This window comes from Xiphias gladius, chromosome 18 (genome assembly GCF_016859285.1).
Source record: "Xiphias gladius isolate SHS-SW01 ecotype Sanya breed wild chromosome 18, ASM1685928v1, whole genome shotgun sequence".
NCBI lineage: Eukaryota > Metazoa > Chordata > Actinopteri > Istiophoriformes > Xiphiidae > Xiphias > Xiphias gladius.
Genome location: NC_053417.1, coordinates 9,445,673 through 9,469,551, shown reverse-complemented (window position 1 = coordinate 9,469,551; position 23,879 = coordinate 9,445,673).

The window sequence follows — 23,879 nt, the reverse complement described above, 5'->3', positions numbered from 1 at the left end:
AGGGGCGGTGTTGTGCCACATTTGAGGCTTAACCCAGAGATGGCCACCAGCCTCTGTTCCAGCTCCTTCATACTCCTAATATGAAACTGTCATCATGTCGGCTGCGACCGTTTTTTAGTGACACCTTAAGTGCGTTTGAGTTTCATTAAAAGAGACACTCATGCGCGGGTGGCTACCACCTGGCAACATGGGGCTCCTGTACTTGTACGTTTCAACCAGAGGGGGATCCATGATACAAATCATACAAATTCAACAGCAGAAACCGCTTCTACATCCCCCCGTAATGCAAAAAACTGTACCAGAGTCTGTACATGTTTAATTTCGTTTACTACTAATCCAATATGTTTTCCATTCCAAGAGCATGCCACAAACTAAAGTTTGTCGTTTACCACCACCACATGAATGCACCACACTGACACTTGACATTTCAAATGAGTCCACACTTTTGGCTGTTTTGTGAGTTATATCAAGAAATCTAACAAAAATAAAATGAAACACGCTGGTCAATGTGATGGATTACTCCAGCAGGTTTCAGGTTACTTTTCTCACCGTGAACAGTAGGCTGTGCTCTGAATGTACATATGGGAATGTAAGGTGTACTTTTAAGGATACTTTTAAGAAAAAGTTCAAGGTCAGAGTCACTGTCCCGTGGCAAGTTTACTCAAACGAAAGTGACTTCATTATTGATGTGCACTCCTGATTTGTTCTATATCATGGATTTGTGTCACTTTCTCTTGTATTGTGAATCTTTTTTTGTTTTTTGACCTCAGAGTTGGTGAACCTCAAATAACATTTTGGTAAAGCAATAATCAGACAAAAACAAAAGAAAAGAGTGTTATTTATGAATTCAGGTGAAGATTTTACTTCAGGATGATGAATAGATTCTACAGTGTGCACAGGAGCATGAGACCATTAGCCAACTCTCGCCAGGTATCTGAAAAAATCACCTGGCTAATAAGAACAGATTCATAGCAGCCAGGTCTGCAAATAAGTAGTCACAGGCAGATGAGCTACATAAGTTTGCACCTCTGATTTCAGGTCATCTGAAGCAGGAGCAGATGTGACATATTTAAGTCTCTATCTTTTCCTGTTCTGTTTTACTTATGAAATGAATGTGTAGTAGGTCATTTCACAGCACGACGGAAGTGTGATGTTTCTTGCTGTGAGGGTTGAAAAAAAAAATTCAGTTCTGTTCCAAATGTTATTTCCCATGTTTTCCATGAAAAATGTGTCTTGTGATACTATGACGAGCCTATTCACTGGTGTGATTCTACTCTGTTATGAAGGTCTCATGAATATGTTGTTATTTTTTTAACTGGAGTATCACAATGACGCAGTCGCCTCACTAACAAAAAGATCCTCTGTTCGATCCCCATCCTGTTTGCAAAGGTTTTCTCACAACTATGCCTGGAAGACTTCCGGCTCTGAACTGGCTTTGGACGTGAATGCGGTCGCAGTCGTTCCTCTGTGTTTCAGCCGTGAATTTCTCTGCCTTCCACCCAGTGCATGCTCAGATGCTCGCTCCATCTCACTGGGGCACTGAATAAAGAATTAAGTAACTATAAGAGCATGACTGAATTAATTCTTTATCTTGTTATTTTGCGATGGGTCTGTGTGATTCCCCTGAAATGAGTTCTGCCTCTTCACTCTGAATCAATTTGGTTCATTTCAGTTCAATCTAATTGTCATTCTGCTGTGTTGCGATCCGTATTGATCATGTTGAGATTCTGTGGCAGATGTGTGTGTTTCACTTCAGAGAGCCGTCTGTCAGCTGATACAGTCCAACAGCTTCAGACTCACTCGCTGCAGTTGGGGCCTGATGGGACCTGGGTACCATTTCTGCCCTGAGTGTATTTAAGTGTAAAGCAGGCATCATGCACATGCATACCTATTGCATGCATGCGCATAAATGAATGCATGTTTATGTGTGCAGTGCATGTGTATCCATATTTCTGTGTGACAGGTTTTCACTTCATGGTCTCCTGGATGTGTGCATGCATCTATTACCCTCTGTGAGTATGTAGGCTCCTGAGAGTGTGCTCATACATATAGTTGTGTGTGTGTGTGTGTGTGTGTGTGTGTGTGTGTGTGTGTGTCGGTTTTTGCATATGTGAGGTGACAGGGCTTGGGTCCATGGTCCAGTGTGCTGGGCTCCCAGCGCGGTGCATGGCTTCCATCCCTATATGAACCATCAGTACAGTCAGATAGGAATAAAAAGCCATACAGCGCACTGGGCATTGGGAAGACTGGATTTTAAGAGCAAGGACGTACACGCACACAGAGTCAGATGATAGAATAGAAAGATAGAAAGACAGTCAAGTAAAACCCCTGGGGCCTGCAAAACTGGAAAACAGGGTAACAGCAGGTGGAGGACACAGACAACCAGAGAGCTGTTAAACGACGACACTGGGCCCTGCATGCTGATTATCCTGGGAATACAGCATCATACAGGGCGGAGGACTGACTGACCAGAGGACAGATAGTGTGAGTGTGTGAGTCAGAGAGCACTCGAAGCCTCATCAAGGATGGTTGATTCCACCCGGTGTTGATGTGTGGCAACAGGTTTGACATCCGCCCAGAAAGAACAGAAATCGACTTTTTATCCCCGGTGTTTTCTCCAAGGCAGCTGGATTTTTTGGATGGCGTAGCTCTTGGCTCGTGGTGATCAGACAGAACTACCCTGGTATGTGATGTACCAGATTGTTTCCTAAAAACTTGAAGAATTTTGACCTGTTAACCTTCAGACGCTGCTATATTTTAGATGGTGCAGTCACAGAAAGTCCTTTTTTAATATTAGGTCACCACACAGATATGTCCTTTTCCTTCCAAATGCATCCATAAAACATATTATACTCTACTTTCATCTCCTTAACCACAAGTACACCACTTACCCTTCCGTCTCCTTTTCCAAGGGCAAAAATAACACACTTTGTTAGCACAGAAGCACAAGTGTTTTACTTTCTAATGTACATACCTGCTCCCATCATGGATGTCTAAATCTTGAAAAAAGAAAGAAAGAGAGACGAGACCTTGACATGAAATATCTAAGAGTAATGAAAATACAGTTTAAATCTATATCATCTACAAATTGATTTTGGTCCAAGTTTATTTTTTATAAACATATATTTTCCCAATACACTTTGCACTTATTCTAAAACTTTGAAATCAGTGTGATGTATATTTTTAGATAATTAAATTCAAAGTTTTTCTTCTTGTGTAAATGAACAAAAATGTCTGCAGACAGCAGTAACTTTTCTTTTGGTGGCTGTGAAAAGATGGCACCTGTCCCACAAAGACAAACACAAATCTGTGTTTGTGTTGGTTTAAATCCCGCTATTATGATGAAGGCTAATTTAAAAAAAAAAAAAAAAAAAGGCTCCCTTCAAAATAATTTATTCTCAAAAGGGAAGGATCAACTTTTCCACCAATAAGCACCTGTTGTCCTCTTACATGGGGACCACATGCTGCAAACAAATCCAGATTAATAAGTGTTATTAACTGGCAGATTTTTTTTAAACCGGTTTAGAAAAATCTGCCAGGATGATTTCCCTTGTTTGACAGAACTACCAACTTGTTGCAGTGTTACCTTTGAGTCATGTGTGGAGATCCTCCACATTTTGCCACATATGGACACTTTACGGAAAATTCCCGAAAACAAGACACATTGCACTTTTGAGACTGATCTAGACTCAACAAGAGAGATATTTCTACAGTGGAGGTTATCTTTTGTGCTCTAAGTAAAATATAAAATAATAATCCCTCTCTTCTGCCTGAAATACACATCCTGTTCTGTCCTGCATTCTTGGGCCTCATAAGCCCCAGGAATGACTTGGAAAAGGATTGAGAATTTGGCAAGTGCCTGCATTAAAATTAGAATAAACCCTCCAAAATCCCTGCAAGTCTAGAGTGGGTATGTTATTATTGTTTTCTACAGAAATAAAGCCTGAGAAACCATTCCTGTCGCGCTTTAAGAGGCTTCACAACTTCAAGGAGCGGATATGAAATAAATCCAATTACCGAGCTGTCAATCAAGCCGCTAATTAGTAAGACTCCGGCAGACTAAGTGGCATCAAAGCTGGAAACTCAAAATAGAGGCGACGAGAGACACACACGCAAAAAAAAAAAAAAAAAAAATCAGACAAAATGGGAGAATTCGTCGCTGAAAACGTAACAACTAGTCTACCGCAAATACACATCGTCAGACGTTTCCTCACACAACCTCTAGACGGGCTAGTGCTATTTCTGGATCGCCCCCGGCGAGCAACAGCAGCTCGTCAAAAAATACTGAAGTAGAAGAAGCAGCAGCATGCATCCATGCATCGGAGGCGGGACACCGCGGGTCCTCCATCGCCTCTGTACCCGCGCTGCCTGCCTCCTCCGGCCGGGCTGCTGGGACTCCTGAGCCCCGCCGGATGATCCGAGCGAACAGGGTCCGGTTTTCAAACAGGTGGGCTCCAGGCTCGTGCTTGGACTTCTGGCGGCTTCTGCCTGAGGCCTGAACAATTGTCCAAAAATAGTAAGTTTGTCCCTTGCTCAGTCCTCTTGTCCAAAGAGACGGGGTCGGTGATGCTGCCGCTGCCACCGGTGGATATGTGGAGTTTGACCGCCCCTTTACGCATCTGTGCGTATTTCCATTCAACGGCAGAGGCAAACAGTCAGTGAGAGAGAGAGAGAGAGAGAGAGGGAGGAAGGGAGGGAGGGAGAGAGAGGGAGGGAGGTGTGGTGGAAAAGGAGAGGAGGAGGAGGGTGGGGTAACAAAAGCCCCTGAGTGTGAGGAGGAGCCAATGAAAAAGGGATGAGAGAAAAGGGAGAGGGAAAAAAAGTGAGGAGGGGGCATCATCATACCTGAACAGGAGACCTCCCTCTGCTTGTGTGTGTGTGTGTGTGTGTGTGTGTGTGTGTGTGTGTGTGTGTGTGTGTGTGTGAGTGGGTGTGTGTGGAGACAGACAGAGTATGTGAGGGAGGGGAGGCTTATGTCGCCTCAGTGACGCGCAGTGTTAATAAAAGCTGGTCAGAGGGGCTGAATAGGGCTCTTTTCTGTCTCATTCAAATACCGCCAGAAAGCACTTTCATTCTGCTGATAAAGTAGAGAGAGAGAGAGAGAGAGAGTGTGTGTGTGTGTGTGTGTGTGTGTGTGTGTGTGTGTGTGTGTGTGTGTGTGTGTGTGTTTGTGTGTGTGTGTGTGTGTGTGTGTGCAGTGGCACATTGGAGCGAGGGAATGTGTGAATGTGTTTGAGTGTGTATCCATCTGCATCTCCATGTGTTTGCCCTCTCTCTCCCCGTCTCTCCCTCTGTCTCTTTCACTGGCATTTACATTGCGAACAGCCAGACAAACAGACGACTGGGAGTACAGCCTGACTGACGGCTGATAAACAGAAGCCCCAAAGTCAGGCAAGACTAGAGGGTAGAGATTTAATTTTTTTTAAAAGAAAAAAAAGACAAGGAACGATGAATCAATCTATAAATATGTAGTATTAGCTAAAATATGAAGTCAGAGACAGGTGAACAAGTCGGAGAGGGGACTTGGAGAGACAGAGCAGCAAGAAGAGGGATAAAGAAGAAGAATAACAGTCCTTGGCACCATCTTTTCAAAGACAGAAGAGGGGAAATAAAAAGGAAGGAGCCCAAAATGTCTACAGACAAGACATAAAGAGACAAAGAAAGACGAGAGATTAAAGTGAAAACAAAAGCGAGGAGAAAGGGGCAAGAAAAAGACAGAATAAGAGGGAGAAATTGGGAGAAACACTTCATGGGGATAAAGTGGAAATACTTGCTCTCGACCTTCCCTCACTCCTCCTCCTCCTCCTCCTCTCTTCCTCCTCCTCCTCCTCCTCCTCCTGTTCTCAGGGGCTCGGCTGGAGTTGCATTCCAACGCGTCGCTCTCAATCCCTGTTACTCCCGGCAACACGGTTCCTTGATCTGGTCCCACGTCATGCCGGGCAGAGGAGGAGGAGGAGGAGGAGGAGGAGGAGGAGGTGGCGGTGGTGAAGGTGGGAGCCTCAGGGGAAGAAGACAGGATGAATGAGAAAATGGATGAGAAGGAGAGGGGGCATTGAGGGTGAAAAGAGATGAGGGGAAGGAGAGGAGGGGAGATGAGAAAGGATGTAAGACGGAAAAGAAGGGGAAAGAAGAAGAGGGGAGGAAGGAGTGCAAGGACGAGAAGAAGGTTAAGGTGAAGGGATGGGAGAGGAAAGTATGGAAGAAGAGGGGGGAAACGCAAGGGCAGAGGTTAGACGAGGCAATGGAGGTGACAGAGGACACAAGGGAGGAAGAGGGAAGAGGAGAGAGGATGGGGGAGGAAGAGAAGGAGAGAATTGCCAAGGTACAATGTGAAAGAGGAAGGGAGCTGGTGAGAGGGAGGGAAGGATAGAGGGGTGAGAAAAAGGAGGAGCCAGTATGTGTGGGAGGAAAAAAATAGGAGGAAGAGATGCAATAGAAAAGGACAGAAAATGAAGTTTCCTGGTAGTGTAAAAGTCATAACACCCCCAACCCTCCCCCTAGCCCTTATTCCTGATTATAATAAAATTATGAGTAGAATCACTGTTCAGGATCATTTGCTTCTCTCGAGGCCATTAAAGTCTGATGGGTTTGTTCTGAGCTGTCTGGTTTTAATAAAGTTCAATAAAGTAAAGTTAAATAGAGTGAGAGAAAAGATAGATATGATAATAGAGAAGACTGAGAGGTGACACAGCACACGAAGCTGAAGTTTGTTTAAAAATGCTTGCGGTGCCAGAGGGGTGGGACGTTGGCCAATAAAACACCTGTTAATGTTTAGATGATCAAAGGCGGGTCAGAATAGGTTTTTTTTTTGACATCTTACTTGGCGAAACATTACACAGGCAGAGAAATATCATTGGTTACTGTCATCTAATGTTCATAGCGTTTGGGTCGAATGTAGGAGTTGAAAAGATGTACTAATCACTTTTTTTGAACAAATGACTGTAAATGAATTTCTGGTGTTATTTATTGAATGATCTAAATATGGTTTAGATAATTCCCTCATTGCATAATTCCATAAACTTAGAAAATGTTGATTTCTTACAACCCCAGCTGTGTGAACACCAATAATATAATGTTATATATGTCAGTTATTAAACTTGCATTAACAGATTTTTGTGGCCACTTGAGGGCAGTGGAAACAAGCTGTGAACACAACACTGACTTTTTTTTTAAAATCACTTTTTAAGTTGATAATGCAAACAAGTTGGCAAATAGTTGCCTATTTACACATCCAGATTCAGAGCAACATTATTATTCATCTGGGGTCATGTGTCTGGCCACCCTGGCAAAAGTAAGTCCACTATTCAGTCTCTTTTAGCTCTGTTTGTGGTCTTCACTAACTCCCGAGGGAAATACCTGGCTCTGTAGCTGCCTAATACATTCAGTGTATTCAGTACACCTCGCTAAAACTAATGCAGTCTAATAGGACAGTTCTGCAATAAATCCTACATTCATGAAGGTTATAATGTAGCTGTAGTTTGTGATGGTGTTTATTTGTAGTGTGTTATACTGACAGGTTTTTCTATTATTTTGTCGACCCCATGAGGGGAGGTCAAATAACAGAAACACCTCTCCTTATAATTCTATACAGCTCAACAGCATCACAAACCACATCCTCTGAAATTTCTTACAGTGGAACCAGCACCTTTCTGAAACAGTTCCAATAAAAACTGACCATCATAACCTTCATGAGAGAGGATTTTTTGAAGAACTGTTGTCAGCTAGTAGCCAGTGTTGTCTATCTGCTGTTTGGGGCTGGACAGTGTGGTCCATTAGTGTCTAGAAATAATATCATTGGTGTGAGTGAACCAAAACATTAAAGGTGCAGTATATAAAACCAAAACGACGAGCTAGGGATGCTAAAATGCTCCATAGAGCTGAGGGGACCTGCAGAGTTGGGTAATGATTCTCCCTGGGTTCATCACTATGAGCGAACCCTTCAATATACAAGTAGTCGTGATTGTTAGTATAAAAATATTGATTGTAGCAGATTTAAAGGAATAATATGTTACTTTTCTGCATTAAAATTTCTAAAAATAACTAGACCTATCTTATATATTTTGTTGATTTGTGTACTGAGCGATCAAACGTATAGAAATCCATAATATTATTCCATTTCATTTGGTCGTCTGTCAATGCGAAATATCCCTTTGTTCATGCGTCAACGTTGTGGTTGTCCCTCCGCGACTATTTTTAACGTGAAACAGCTTTATTCAGTGTTTTTACCAGTTTTCATCACCTGGTCCGTTTGTTTTGGAGAGGAGGAGACCTCTGTGGATAACTTGGCTCCTGGTAAATACCTCCTGAACAATTCACACTGAAAGAATCCTAACCGAGAGAAGCTGACTGCAATGATGGCATTGTGCTGAACAACACCCATGATCCCATGCTACTTCACAATGCCACCAAACTCTGTCTTTTGTTATTGTTTTTGATAGAGAGACCCCTAATTGCAGAAAATTAACTGTTGCGTGTTTAAAAGTATGCTGTACACAAAAGGCGCTTTTGTTTCCACATTTGCAAGGACAGTGAACGAGTATGCTACAACAAGCCACTAAAGATGGGACATCTCACCATGTTCCACAGAGAGTCACCAGTCTGCAGGTTTTCATTCCAACCAAAGTCTCCAGCACTCCTTCAAGTAGAGAAGAAAAAGTAAGCACCTGCAGAGGTGATCAGTTGGATGAAAACCTGCAGATTGTAGACTCTTGATGGAAAATGGTTGGCTACCTATCTCCTCAACCCATGAAAATGACAGAGATGGAGCTTCTAGGAGCCTCGCCATGTTCAGATGTCACTGCTTTAATGGAGAGCAGTGAAATATTGCAAAAATCTACAATACAGTGGCAGCTTTACAGGCCAAACTGAACAAGATTGAAAACAGTCCAACTGACCTGCATAAGGAAATGGACACAGTTTGCTCGGAAACACGTAAACAATAGACAGTTTTCAACTGGAGAAACAGTTTCATGTAACACTGATAAATCTGCTCTGATTGTGTTGTTCAGCTGGAATCACAAATAATAACATACAAACAGAAAACAGGATGTTTTCACAAAGTCAACATGAGTTGGTGTCAGGCTGTCCATTTCTGATGAGATACCGTATACAAAAATATCGCCATCTTAATGACTAATTTGGGGCTAAATTATGACCACGATGGGCGGACTCTGGAGGGGATCTTAATCCATCTATTTTGTTACTCCAAGGAGGGTTTCTGCAAACAGGAATATTGCAAATGGTATTTATTGATCATCATGTGAGAGGAGTGGGTTGATATAAAATCGGATTTTATGAGGTGAGAACTAATGTTAATGGTCAACTCGTCTGGGTGTTGTAAGTAAATATTTTACACTGACTTTAAAGTTTATCAGTTTTGTCAAAATTTAATTTCAGAGCTGAAAAGCCATTAAAAACAGCATTTAGACCATAAAAAGCTGCTAAAACTTGAAAACCAGACTAAAAATAATTACAGTGTTAATAGCTCATTAGGGCACAGCAGCTGACACATGATGTTTACCATCTGCCCCAATTGACAGATTGCTACAATAATGAAAAAGACCAAGAAGAATAGATGAAGAGGAACAGAAGAAGGGTAGAGGGCAGTAAGCAAATTGAGGAGGGATGGGAGAGGGAAGGTACACAAGCTTTGAGCTACGGAGGGTAAAACAAGGTATAGAGAAAGAGAAAATAGATTGAGCAAATCCTTGGATAAAGCCAGTTTTAAGTGGGAAGCAGGTGTGCGAAGACAGGATGAGATGAGAGTTTCCTCATGTTGATTACAGCCACTCAGCTCCAAATGCCAAATGATGGCACTACCAAGATCTTTTTTTATAACTCAAGCACTCCCACAGGTTTGTGTTTCTTAACAACCGGCTGATCTCCTAATAATAGTTGCTAACCATAACTTTAACCCTCACAACTACAGTCCCGATGTCTTGTAAAATCCCTAAATACAATTGCTATTCCCAAATTGAATACACAATGACTTCTGACATTTTTAGCCTCAAATTGGTAAACATTCTTTATTTGAGTTTAAATCCTGGAGATGCCCTGCAGTTTCTCAGTTGCTACTAAATAGCAGAAATATTTATGCGTACAACAACGAGAGTGCATCACTGAAAGGCTGCAGAGAGATTCCATTTCTTCCACATTTTAAATGACTCTTTAGAGGACTAATGGACATGTTGGTGTGCCCTTTGCCTGGCTTCATTTCAACAGATAGCTTGGTTGCCCTTCACAGATTAAGTGAAAATAGGAGAAACATGGCAGACATATATGATATCATTCACTGAAACGGCCTGTCATGGTCATCTGTAATATTAAACAGGCAGTTTGTAGTGACACCAGTGGTTGTTTTGCTACTCTTATCGCAGTAACACTTATTCAGGCTTTTACATCTTGATGTACTGGTGTCAGGTAGGTGTTTCTGGAACGTGTTTCAGCAAGTGAAGAGTTTTACATTGAAGACATCAGAAGCTTGTCTGGGATAATCAGAAGAACTGGGAAGTTAGCTTGAGTAACAAAAGCAAACATGAATGGAGAAGGGAAAGAGCACAGAAACAACCAAAATCCAACGAGGAAGTTGACGAGTGATCTTCGGAGAGTGCAGGGCAGAAACATACAATGAATGCTTTTAACCAAAGATTGAGACACAGTAAAGTAAGATCAACAGGTCCACAATCATGCTAGCAGATCTGTGAGGCTAAACTGGCTTTGAGCTAAATGCTAACATCAGACTGACAATGCTAACATGCTGACGTTTAGTTTAGTTTAGTTTACCATTTTCACCATCTGAGTTTTGTGGGATAGTATGCTAATAGCTTTAAACACAAAGTAAAGCTGAGGCCAATGGGAAGGTCATTAGTTTTGCAGGCATCTGGTCATAAACCAAAGTATTGAACAAATAAAACTGTTGACCAGATGATGGCTCTTGATGAAAAACTAATGGATCACCATAAATTGTCTGGGACAGACCGTCCTCCCAAGTTGAATGACAGCATCAGTCGTTTCAGCCCAAATTCCCCAAAATGAACAAACCATTGTTCATTTCCTGTTTCCAACCATTAGTCAACGTTGTTTTAAAAAAAACAAAACATGATCATTACATAACTTCAACCATGTGCTTATTATTGTAACCATGACAACAAAGGTTCCTTAACCTTAATGGAGTCATTGTAACCCAACTCATGATTTTTCTTTTCTTTTTCTTTTTTCACATTTTTTTTTTTGCCTAAACTTAACAGAACCTTAAGGTATGCATTGTCACACCACAAGACTTTATTTTTCAACAGTCATTTTGCAGGTTTTGTAAAACACAGAAGAAGGATGTCATCTCGCTGATAGGGGCATCATATTAGAAAACACTTGTAAGTGTTGTTGCAGAGGGCATGGACAAATGATCTATTTTGTTGTTGAATTTGGAGGACTTGTTACAGACGTTGCTACAGAATGTCTGTACAAGATGTTGTGGCAATCCATCAAGTAGATCTTTAGATATTTCACAGAATAAGTGAAAACTTTTACTTGCTGGTGGTGCTAGGGGAAAGTCAGGGAAACACTGTACCAAATATAACAGAAATCCATCAAATAGTCATTAAGATATTTCAGTCTGGAACAGAGTGATGGACCGACTGACAGACATTGCCATCCCTAGAGACATGGTGGCCAAAAAAAAAAAAAAAAAACCTTGCTTACTGCCATTTTAAGCCAAGCAATCAGAGGTATCAAATATGTATATGTATATGACTCTGAACGACAATTATTAGTTAGCACACATGCACTGGCAACTGTACTAAAAAGGCCATAATGTGCAGAGGGCTGCTCTGTACTTTGAATATGGACGCGAACATGATGCATCAGGCAGCAGTGAAGCAAAGCAAAGATTTTACAGCTGTAATCAAACGTAGCAATCAATCTGGAAATGATGAGAATTTTAATTTCTCAGTATCTGCAAAGACAAATGCCCATGTCTTACCAGAGCTGGAAAAGGATATATGTAATAATCTATGTATCTAGATTTTGCTCTTCAAGTAGTCTAACAAAGTGATCCTCAGAGAAGGAGAGGAAGGTTACTTCACCTCATTAGAAAGATATACTTTAATAAAACTGTCTGCTATGCTTCAGAATACATCAAATATAATATTACTTTATAATATTTACTTTATAAGCCGATTTTTATGTTTTTTCTCAATGCATCCATCAGACTTATGGCTCCCTGTTACAGGTTGTGAGCTGAGAAATAAAATCTAGGTGGTACAGATTATATAAATATATGTATATATTATACATATATTTGTATACAGTGTATTATGTTTACATCTCCTGTTACAAAATGGTCATTATTGGAAAGCCAGAATGATAATGCAAATGAAAAACACACGGAAGAAAAAAAAAGAGCAGATGTGTCTTTTGATCATTGCCTTATGCGTTTGAGCCTCTAATAAAAGAACAGGGAGAATTAGTTTTTTTATGTTTCCTACAAACTTTTGCTGCCTCTGCCTGACTGTGGTACGCTACATGATTCAAGTCAAGTCAAGTTGAACTTTATTTGTCCCCAGAGGGACAAATGGTTGTGCAGCAGTAGCCACTGCTGCCAGTGGTTGCGTACGCATGCGCCCTCTCCCTATGATTATACACAACACATTAATGGGGTAAGACAAGGTGAGAAAGGATTGAAATAGACAAGAGAAAAAACATAGCAGAAGATGAATAGTGCGAGTCAGAATCGAACACAACAGAAGAGAATAGGCAGCAACAGAAAACCTGAAATATGAACAGGCTCTGGATGATATTCCCACTCTATCTGCCTGTCAGTGGGGACTCATTGATATTCAGGGGAGGGCTCCCTTTCTAGCAGCAGATATCAAAAGGCAGTATTATGATCAATAAATATGTCATGGGAATCAAATCTTTTTTCTTTGATAGCATTGGTCATTTGCCCAGAAACTGTTTGGAAGTGGGAAGCCAGCTTTGAAGGCAGTCTGGTATGAGTTACTGGTCACATTTACAAGAGCCCACAAAATCAGATTTTCTAACCTTTTGTGGGTCAGCTGAGCCACTGATCCTCTCACCGCCGAACTTAGACAGCCTTGAAAAGAACAGCTGTAAAAAAGAAAGTTGGGATTGATTGTAAAAATGTCTATAAACAGCTTATACCCTTCGACTTTTTGATTGATAATACTGTGGTAATAACAAATTTTGTGACATTTCTGCCTGTGTGACTGATTGACTGTTTGGAGCTGCATGAAACTGGTTTATATAAAATCTCCGAGGAAAGACTGAGTAGTGAAAATATTTCCTGGAACTGTGCAATGTCATTCTCAGGTAAAAACCATATATCAGCAAAAATAACCTATTAAGTATTTTCTAAATCAAATAATGCAGTTTTTTTCAGGTTTTGGATCCAAAGCCTCATGAAATTCATCCCATTGACACATGACACATTGGCTTAAAAACACACAAGATAAACGTTCAGCTCTGTACGGCATGAAAATCAACTTGCAGAGAAACTTGAAACGCTCTTGAGACGTCAGACTGAACATCTCACGTTTATGAACTCAAACAGAAATAAGAAATAACTAGCCATGCTTTATAATGTACATATTTGATACCTCCGCTGCAGCTAATGCTGCATTTATGTTATATCGGTTATCATCATTTTTTTCTGACTTGAATATTTCAACATCCAAGTTGTAACTGTGACCGGGCAACTTGTATTTTTCTGAACACTCCAATGTATCAGTCTTTACACTTAACATTATGAAAGTGTCTGAAGACCAAACAAACATGGATGCCTCACATTGGCAAAAGTCTGTTGTTCAATGTAATTAAACCCATTTTCATGGATAAAGTGTTATGTGGTCATGCAAAGTATTTATTCCTGACACGAGCGAGCAGCTCTGTAATTGCAAAACTGTCTTGACAACGTGAACACTTGCAAGTCGTTAATATGGGAATCTTTCCCTTTTTTACAATCAATCCCATATGAACGCAGCGTAAGTACAGCAGAGACACTAGCATTTTCTGGATGCTTAGTCTTTTGTTACTCTTGTTATTTTTGAAATTACATTATTGTTGCATGACAGTGTAGTTGTGAACATACACTACTTTGAATTCTCTTCATTGGTAGCATATTTAGGGAAGATCTGACATCTTAAATTTGAGAGTTGATAGCCAAGTAGTATTAACTCAAATCCAGAAGTCAGAAAACATGGACATTGTGAAAAGAACAATTTGAATTAAAGAATAAAAAGTAAAATGTATGAAAAATGTTATTTGAACATCTACTGGGCACTTGTGTGATACAACTGAAAGCTGCAGAACAGGTATTGAGTGTGGCAAGACTGTTTTTAAAATGTGAATTTATCCACATCACTGTAAAAAGGTTGCTGTCCAGCAGCTAACTCTGAGATGTCTCAGTTGTCACAGTTTTTAAAGCAGTCCATATATCTGCATTAACACAAAAGGATAATGTATCTAACTGCAATGAAACTGACCAAATTGTCAACATACACAAGCTGATTTTCATACTGCTCTGAAATAAACTGAAACAAATGGCTACCTCCAAGGTAGTTCAACACCTGTGCTTTGGGAAAATGTTGGCAGTGATGTAGCTTATTCATGACTCATAGTTCAAATAAAATATGACAAATCACAGGAATTATCCTCCATTCTATCAATCCTTTTTCCACCACTTATCCTGGTCTGGGTCACCTTGGCAGCAGGCCAAGCAAAGCAGCCCAGACATCCCTCTCTCCAGCTACGTCTTCCAGCTCTTCCTGGGGGATCCTGAGAGATCCACAGCCCAGATGGGATACATAATCCCAGCAGGATACTCTAGGTCAATCTCTCTCTAGGTCTCCTCTCAATTGTACAGAATACCTCCACAGGGCCATCCTGATTAGATGCCCAATCCACAATAAATCAACTGGTTCTTTTCAGTTGTGCTCTGAGCCCCCCATCTTCTCCCACAGGGCGAGCCCAAATAGCCTATGACGGAAGCTCATTTGAGCAGAATGAGTCAGAAATAAAGAAGTGCCCGAACAATGTTGTGCAACACTCCAGATGATTCATTTTGAGATTATACACTGTTCCTAACTCAGCTTTAATTCTAGCTTGAATAATTATTTGTTTGCATTAGACATTTCTCCTCTGCCTTTATACGATATATCCATTATTTTGTCTTTTTGGAAAACTCTTTGACCTTCTCAACCTTTTCCCCGCAGCTGAACTTTCATTGCAAATAAGCGACATAAAACATCAAAACAACAATTAAATGTTTGTTTGGTTTTTTTAACATGCCACTGAGCCGTATTAAAGAGCCCCTGATGTCGATTTCTGAAGAGGTGATTGGTCCCAGCGGCTGCTCGACTGCTCATCACACTTCTATTAGCACTGGAGCCAAATACTGCTGCAACTACTATCACTGTCATGGCAGAAACAAGTGGCACAATCCTGGTGATTAGAGTCTGGCTTTCTCACACACACACACTCACACACAGACACACACACACAGAGAGAGAGAGAGAGAGAGAGAGAGAGTGACTTCGTCGTCGTAACTTGGCTAAGTGGATGCTCCATCGCTGTGCTACACTCAGCCACCTGCTGCCGTCTCTGTACCTTCAGGCGGGAACATAACAGTGCTGGAGACACTACACATTAGTCATTAATTGAGCTTTAATTGTTTCATTGTTTAATTGTCTGAGAACAACCTAATGATTATGCCAAACTCAAGTGCACTCAACACCTGGCTGCAATAAACTTGAAGCCAGAGTTTCTTAAACTAAGGGTGGGGACTGGAAATGGGTCACGGGCTCTCCTCTGCTGGGTCCATGTTTGATGAGAACAGGTAACTTTTAATAAACCCGGGACAAAGCCAAACTCAACTCCAGCGTTTAAACCTTTATAAACATTCTGCAATATGAAGTAATTAAAGACTGTTTTAGGATTAATTTATGGTTAAAATCAAAATTAGCATTCAGCAATAAAGACAGGCCCTGTAAATTTCCTCACACATTTAGCAGAATAAAGGTGTTTGTGCATGTGTGTGTGTATATGTGCCTGGAGCAAAACTCCACAACCATGACACTCTTGTTTGGCAGGACAGTGACGGTTGGCTAAAATCACCTGTATTTGTTGGGTATGTGTTCGCACACACATGCATTCACACATGTACTCATTGTTTTGGTTGCTGGCCTCTGATTCAGAAGGCTGCAGCAGCCACTGGCGGTCGGATTGGATGGAAGGCCATGTGGATGGAGAGATGGCGTGTGGGGCGATGAGAGGAGAGATGCATGTGGCAGGGTGGTGGGGGTTCTGAGGGTTATTGGGTGGACAACTGCCCACCCTTTGTGCTCCAAATCCGGGGGAATCTGCTGGCCATTGTGGCTCCCTGCTTGTTCACCATCCAGAGAGCTGAGAGAGGGGATTTCAGCTCCACAGAGCCGATGACTAGCAGGGTTTTTTTTAATCATCCTCTCTGGTTTTCTCTCTTCCTCTTTTATCCTCTCTTTCTTTTCTCGCTGTCTCTCTGCTTTGTTCTGGATACAGTGCACAGTCAGCCCCGGCCAGCTATAGTATAGTAATCTGTGAGTGACCGAGGTTAGTGATCCAGTTCTGCGGTCTGATGTAGGTTTTAGAGGTAACACCTGTGCGTGCTGTGGAGCACGTACTACAGCTTATCATAGTTTATGCAGACAGTTTAGAGCTACATTTTTACATTTACATTTTGTCTTGGTTAACAAGCCAGGCAAAAACAGTAATCGCATTCATTTAGACCTGGCTATTTTTGTTGGGTCAAAATCCACGCTTATCCTGTTATAATCTGCGCAGCACTGTTTCCCTCCCAAATTGTCAGCATGGAAAAGCCTAGACCATCAGACATCAGACAAGTCTCAGCTGAAACTAATAATAATGAGATTCTTTCAGGTGGGTTGGCTGTGTCTCAAGGCGAAGTGATGCACCACTTCTCGTGGTACAGAGAACTGCTGTTCAAATGTACAGTATTTAATGTGAGACAATCATTTTTAAATCTGCTCCCAAGTCAAATGAAATGAAGTGATATAAAAACATTTATGCAGAACCCAAGCATTAGTCCCACTGTCATACCTCAGGAAACTGTTGCAAGAACCATTTTTAGCCTCCTGTAGTTGCCATATAGCTACTGAATTGACTTCTACAGTATTTGTTTTTTCTGTAGCACACAAATGTAGGCTGACATATATATATGTTAATACTGCAGGATACCACTGTGGTTTGCATAATATACGTTATTCAGGAGACAACAACAATCGCTGGTGGTCATATTAAACATTTTCAGTTATAAGGAGTAAGTGGCTGTAAAGAGCCGATAGAGTTTCTCAGCAGACTTCAGTGGAGATGTCTGTGCAGTTTGTGATTGAGAAATGATCTTGAAACATAATAAATGTGTTTGATGACACTTAACTACTTGGGTGAACCACAGGCTGACCATCAATGACAGCACAAGCGACTGTTTCACAACACAAAAAGTTATTTGATTTGGCAATTGTCAAAAATACCACTTAAATGAGTACTCCGCTGATTTAGCAAAGCACTCATACAACTCTGTCGGATTCACAAGTTTTCAAAAAGGAATGAAAATCAATGCACCAGAACCTGAAATAGCCTATTGTTTTTTTTGTTTTTTTTTAATTCAATAAATGCATTTTCCTTGTTAAAACCTACATTACCCACAATGCAACTTCAGCGTTGGCAGTTCTGTCGGATATTCGGGGGTTTTAGCTTAGAGCTCCTAGCCTCAAGCAGATCTGAGGAGTGGGCTTCAGAGTTCGGTAAACTAATTTCTTTCTACCTCTGCACCCTGAGATGTGTCACCTCAAGTGACATTACCTGAGGCAATTTATCAGACTTCAGACACTTCCCTCTGGTGCAACAAAAGGCTTCATACAACTTTTTTTCACATATGTAGTAAAACTTCCCAAAACCTGTGAACATTCTTTGATTTGTAAAATTGTTGGAGTTCCCCTTTGATGGGGTTACAGAGTCATATTCAAGGAGGCATACACTTTAACATTCATTGTTATGTTGCACATCAACACCATTTGGGTACTTAACAGCTTTCTAACAGTCTACTGCTGTTCGACTGATGTACTGAGGAACCAATGAAATTTCATGCCCAAGTCTTAGCACATTTCAGCTTGAGCGCCTTGTCTAGCTTCACTTCCAGTGGAGTAATCTATAATTCTAATTTACCGTGCCTGCAGAAGCTGTTTACTTGGTAGGTGCTAGTTGATACATTTTAACATCAAAAGTTTTGATAAATGAACCTGCTTAACCTGTTTGCTGGCTGCTAGTACAGCTAACATACGGCTATTTTGGGTAACTAAGCTGACTGCAACCCATTAGCATTAACACTGTACTATGACACTGTAAAACAAAGTTGAAAGTAAATGCTAAAGATATAGGAGATTTTTAGGTCCAAATATTTCCTGACGTGGGATTCAGAGCATTTATAGCTTGTTTACCTAAAACTATGTCCCAGCATGTTGGACATGTGGGGAATAATCAGTTGTGAGTGAAGCAGAAAAACATGTCTGGGGGCGACAAGTTAGAAAACAAATGGGGCTTCCTGGTGGTTTTGGTGTATCAGTGCAGATGTGTGTGTCAGTGGATTTGGTTCCAGTCTCGTGCTGGGCTGTCGCGTCTCTCTGCTCCATTTCCTGTCTCTATGCTCAGTGGGCTGTCGCAGGGCCTGCAGGAGGGGATGTGGATATGAAGGGAGGTGGGATGCCCGCTCTCCTTTAAAACGAAAGAGACGTAACATGAATCAGTGGTTCAGGATGAGGGGAGGGAAGGGTTGAATCACTCCAGTAATTGCTGGGACGACGGTCCAACAATGTGTATTTTTTCATTGGGGTTGTATCCCCTTGACAAAATAAAATACATCCCTTAGCAGAATTAGTGCTATATTACAACTCCTGATATGATCAGAAAGTGATAATTAAGCAATGACATTATTTTGGTGGTGAAAGTGAGGCAATCCTCTGAAAACCATCTTCAGGCTGGGATTCAGGCAGAAACACCAAAAGTTAAAAAACATAGTAAAAACAAATTACATCAAACAAGGTCTGCTTTTGATGAAAAAGGACCACTGAAAGGAAAGAAGAGAGAAAGATGAAGGGAGAGAAAGAAGGAAGGAAGGGAGAAAATAAGGAGGACAAATGTGGAAAGAATTGGGACAATTAAAATGTGAATACTGTATTGAGGTGTCATGAAAAAAAAATTGACAAAAAAGAAAGAAAGTTGGAAAGAAGAAATGCAACCCAATGTCCTGAAAACTGCAAGTTAATATGCATGTTCATATTTTGCATTAGCAACTGCATTTTGCCAGCCAGAAACAATAAGGCCATAGGTACCAGCAGAATTCCTGTGATTACATTTAATGGCAACATTAAGTATCTTCACAGGAAACTGGGTGACATTTAAATAGTGTAACAGAATTAAGGGTGTAAGCTTTTGTTTTCAACAATGGCAAATCAGGCTAACAAGCAAACAATAATATTTAAAGTTTGAAGTCTGCATTATTTGACCATGGCCGCGATCAATGTGCAACACTATCCAAGTGGTTTTAGTTTCCTAACCTGATCCTCAGGCTTGTATTTACTTTTTGAATACAATATGAACATCCTGTTTGATATATATAATTAGATTGTATGTTATATATAGTCAATTGCTATGTAATTATTAATATTATTGTAAGTTACATTTGAATTTAATTTGTAGAAGATACAGTTAAATGATGTGTGAATAAAGGAGGAATATAATGAAAGAAGAAAAGAGTAGTTATGCTGTAGGAAGGAGAGAAGGAGGGAAGAAAAGTGACAAGAATTTATCCTAGGAAAGAAGGGGCGATGCACTAGAAATGATGGAAAAAGAGTGAACATAGTAGTGCAAAAAGAATGAAAGGTTGGAGGTGAGTCACAAAAAGGAATGATTATAATAATCTAAGACAAGCATGAAGCCTAAAACACTGAAATTCTATGAGCACAACCGGAAAGCAAACAGGCTGAATCCAAAGTCTCAAACAGCCAACCTGACAACAAATGTAGAACCGGCAAGATGAGCCTGCAGGAAAAGGGAAGGAAACAACAAGGGGCAATAGATTAAACAGAGAACTTTGAACTGGAATCTGAAGCAGCGGCATACACAGCGCAATGTAAAGAAAAAGGAAAAGAAAAAGGAATTGGAGGGATGAAAGACACCAAACAGAGGACGGGCAGAGTGAATTTATGTGTGTATGTATATGTGTGCGTGTGTATGATCTTGTATGAGCCGTGTGGAGCGTGGGCTGCATGGCTGAGCAATTCCTGTCCAGTTGGCTGGTTGTGTGAGTGTGTACGGTAGGGGGTCCCAGGGAGAGCTTTGATCATTACCGAGTGTGACAGAAGAGTTCTGACAGAGAGGTAACCCCCCCCCACACACACACACACACAAACACACACACACACACACACACACACACACACACACACACACACACACACACACAAACACACACACAAACACACAGACACACATACATGTACCAGTAACAAAGTCACCATGACCACTAAATGTGTCTGTGTGTGTGTGTGTGTGTGTGTGTGTGTGTGTGTGTGTGTGTGTGTGTGTGTGTGTGTGTGTGTGTGTGTGTGTGTGTGTGTGTGTGTGTGTGTGTGTGTGTGTGTGTGTGTGTGTGTGTGTGTGTGTGTGTGTGTGTGTGTGTGTGTGTGTGTGTGTGTGTGTGTGTGTGTGTGTGTGTGTGTGTGTGTGTGTGTGTGTGTGTGTGTGTGTGTGTGTGTGTGTGTGTGTGTGTGTGTGTGTGTGTGTGTGTGTGTGTGTGTGTGTGTGTGTGTGTGTGTGTGTGTGTGTGTGTGTGTGTGTGTGTGTGTGTGTGTGTGTGTGTGTGTGTGTGTGTGTGTGTGTGTGTGTGTGTGTGTGTGTGTGTGTGTGTGTGTGTGTGTGTGTGTGTGTGTGTGTGTGTGTGTGTGTGTGTGTGTGTGTGTGTGTGTGTGTGTGTGTGTGTGTGTGTGTGTGTGTGTGTGTGTGTGTGTGTGTGTGTGTGTGTGTGTGTGTGTGTGTGTGTGTGTGTGTGTGTGTGTGTGTGTGTGTGTGTGTGTGTGTGTGTGTGTGTGTGTGTGTGTGTGTGTGTGTGTGTGTGTGTGTGTGTGTGTGTGTGTGTGTGTGTGTGTGTGTGTGTGTGTGTGTGTGTGTGTGTGTGTGTGTGTGTGTGTGTGTGTGTGTGTGTGTGTGTGTGTGTGTGTGTGTGTGTGTGTGTGTGTGTGTGTGTGTGTGTGTGTGTGTGTGTGTGTGTGTGTGTGTGTGTGTGTGTGTGTGTGTGTGTGTGTGTGTGTGTGTGTGTGTGTGTGTGTGTGTGTGTGTGTGTGTGTGTGTGTGTGTGTGTGTGTGTGTGTGTGTGTGTGTGTGTGTGTGTGTGTGTGTGTGTGTGTGTGTGTGTGTGTGTGTGTGTGTGTGTGTGTGTGTGTGTGTGTGTGTGTGTGTGTGTGTGTGTGTGTGTGTGTGTGTGTGTGTGTGTGTGTGTGTGTGTGTGTGTGTGTGTGTGTGTGTGTGTGTGTGTGTGTGTGTGTGTGTGTGTGTGTGTGTGTGTGTGTGTGTGTGTGTGTGTGTGTGTGTGTGTGTGTGTGTGTGTGTGTGTGTGTGTGTGTGTGTGTGTGTGTGTGTGTGTGTGTGTGTGTGTGTGTGTGTGTGTGTGTGTGTGTGTGTGTGTGTGTGTGTGTGTGTGTGTGTGTGTGTGTGTGTGTGTGTGTGTGTGTGTGTGTGTGTGTGTGTGTGTGTGTGTGTGTGTGTGTGTGTGTGTGTGTGTGTGTGTGTGTGTGTGTGTGTGTGTGTGTGTGTGTGTGTGTGTGTGTGTGTGTGTGTGTGTGTGTGTGTGTGTGTGTGTGTGTGTGTGTGTGTGTGTGTGTGTGTGTGTGTGTGTGTGTGTGTGTGTGTGTGTGTGTGTGTGTGTGTGTGTGTGTGTGTGTGTGTGTGTGTGTGTGTGTGTGTGTGTGTGTGTGTGTGTGTGTGTGTGTGTGTGTGTGTGTGTGTGTGTGTGTGTGTGTGTGTGTGTGTGTGTGTGTGTGTGTGTGTGTGTGTGTGTGTGTGTGTGTGTGTGTGTGTGTGTGTGTGTGTGTGTGTGTGTGTGTGTGTGTGTGTGTGTGTGTGTGTGTGTGTGTGTGTGTGTGTGTGTGTGTGTGTGTGTGTGAGTGTGTGCTTGTGTGTGTGTGTGTGTGTCTGTGTGTGTGTGTGTGTGTGTTAGTCACATCCAGACAGAAATCAATTTCAGGCGGAGATCTATCAGCTTTTGTAGCCAGCGATCCAATCATCAAATAATGCATCTGATATCACGCTGTCGAGGTGGTCTGTTCAGGGAATGATTCACTCGCTCTCTTTCTCTTGTTCACTTTCTCATTCTCTCTCTCACCGTCCAATTCTTCCCTCCGCCACCCACACACCTGCAGTATCTCACACATTCTGTCACACACACACACACACACACACACACACACACACACACACACACACACACACACACACACACACACACACAAAGCAAGGTGATGGATAATATGTAGAAAAAAGACTTCACCTCAGTATCACCAGGGGAAAACCCACCTTCAGATTCTTTTATACAGTTAGAGAACATCAGACTGAGATGTTCACGGTACGTTAGGAGATATTTTCAGATAAAGTGTGATTTATTTATTTTTCTCCTAAAACTGCTTTGTCTGCCTCTAATTCAGGTAGTGATTTTTTACATTCCCCCAAAAAGCACTGACATCACATCCAACTGTTGTACAGGTGGAAGGAGCAACAGTAAGCGTGACAGAACAGTAAAAGCGTGTAGGTTTAATTTTTTTTAAGGTGAGAGCTGCGCCTCCACTCATTTGCACCGCTCTTGCTGCTGCTGCATCGCTTTTTGGTTCATTAAGGTAACTGTTGGTGCAGAAAATGCACATGTTTACATCTCGCACGATGGATGTAGACGCAGGCTTCTGCCCCCCACTTCTGCTCACAGGTGTAGCCAAAATCCCAGATCTTCTAAAGAGGCAGTACCCAGCAAGCAGTGTAAACGAAAATATTCTTATTACTCTTAACTTATGAACGTACATAGCAAATAATATCTGTAGAGTACTAAAATAAATAATAAACCTATTATTAAACCTTAAACGAATTCTATTGCTCTCTCTATATGCTCATCATAAATATTAAACATAAACATTTAAGTGTTAAACAGTCCACAGTTTGGCTCATGCATACATGGCACCTAATTGTTCTCTAATATTAGAAACAATTACCAAATTAACCTATAAAAATTAGCAATAAACAATTTAGCTTTGTACTTATAAACATTATGAACATTTAATGGTCTTCTTTCTTCTGGTGTCAGAGGTTACCAGCACTTGACACACCACAGGAGAACAGTCTTTACCACTGTCTCTTTCTGATTCTTGGAGAAGACAGACCTTAGTCATTGGTCTATCAAGCTCACTGGATGAAGGCCAAGAAGACCTGACCTTAAGAGCCACGCTACAGCCCCTTTAAGGTCTGTCCATGATGAGTATTACAATGTCTACTGTTGCATTGTGTCTGTTTTTCCCTCAGCTGCAAGAGCAAGGATTCCCAGGGGATCATACACGAGCTCAGCGTGGACAGGATACCTCCTCTAGAAGGGAGCCTGTTTTGGATGACAACTATGAATTTAAAGTGATCCGACTGGATGCACCATTGCATGCTTAATACTCTTTCCAGGGTGAGTAAGCCTTGGTCCAGGTTTACGCCTTTTATTTCTATGGCCTTCTCCTCTTCTGGAATAGCTGCCAACACAATTCAACTGTTTGACTGTTGCCTATCCAATT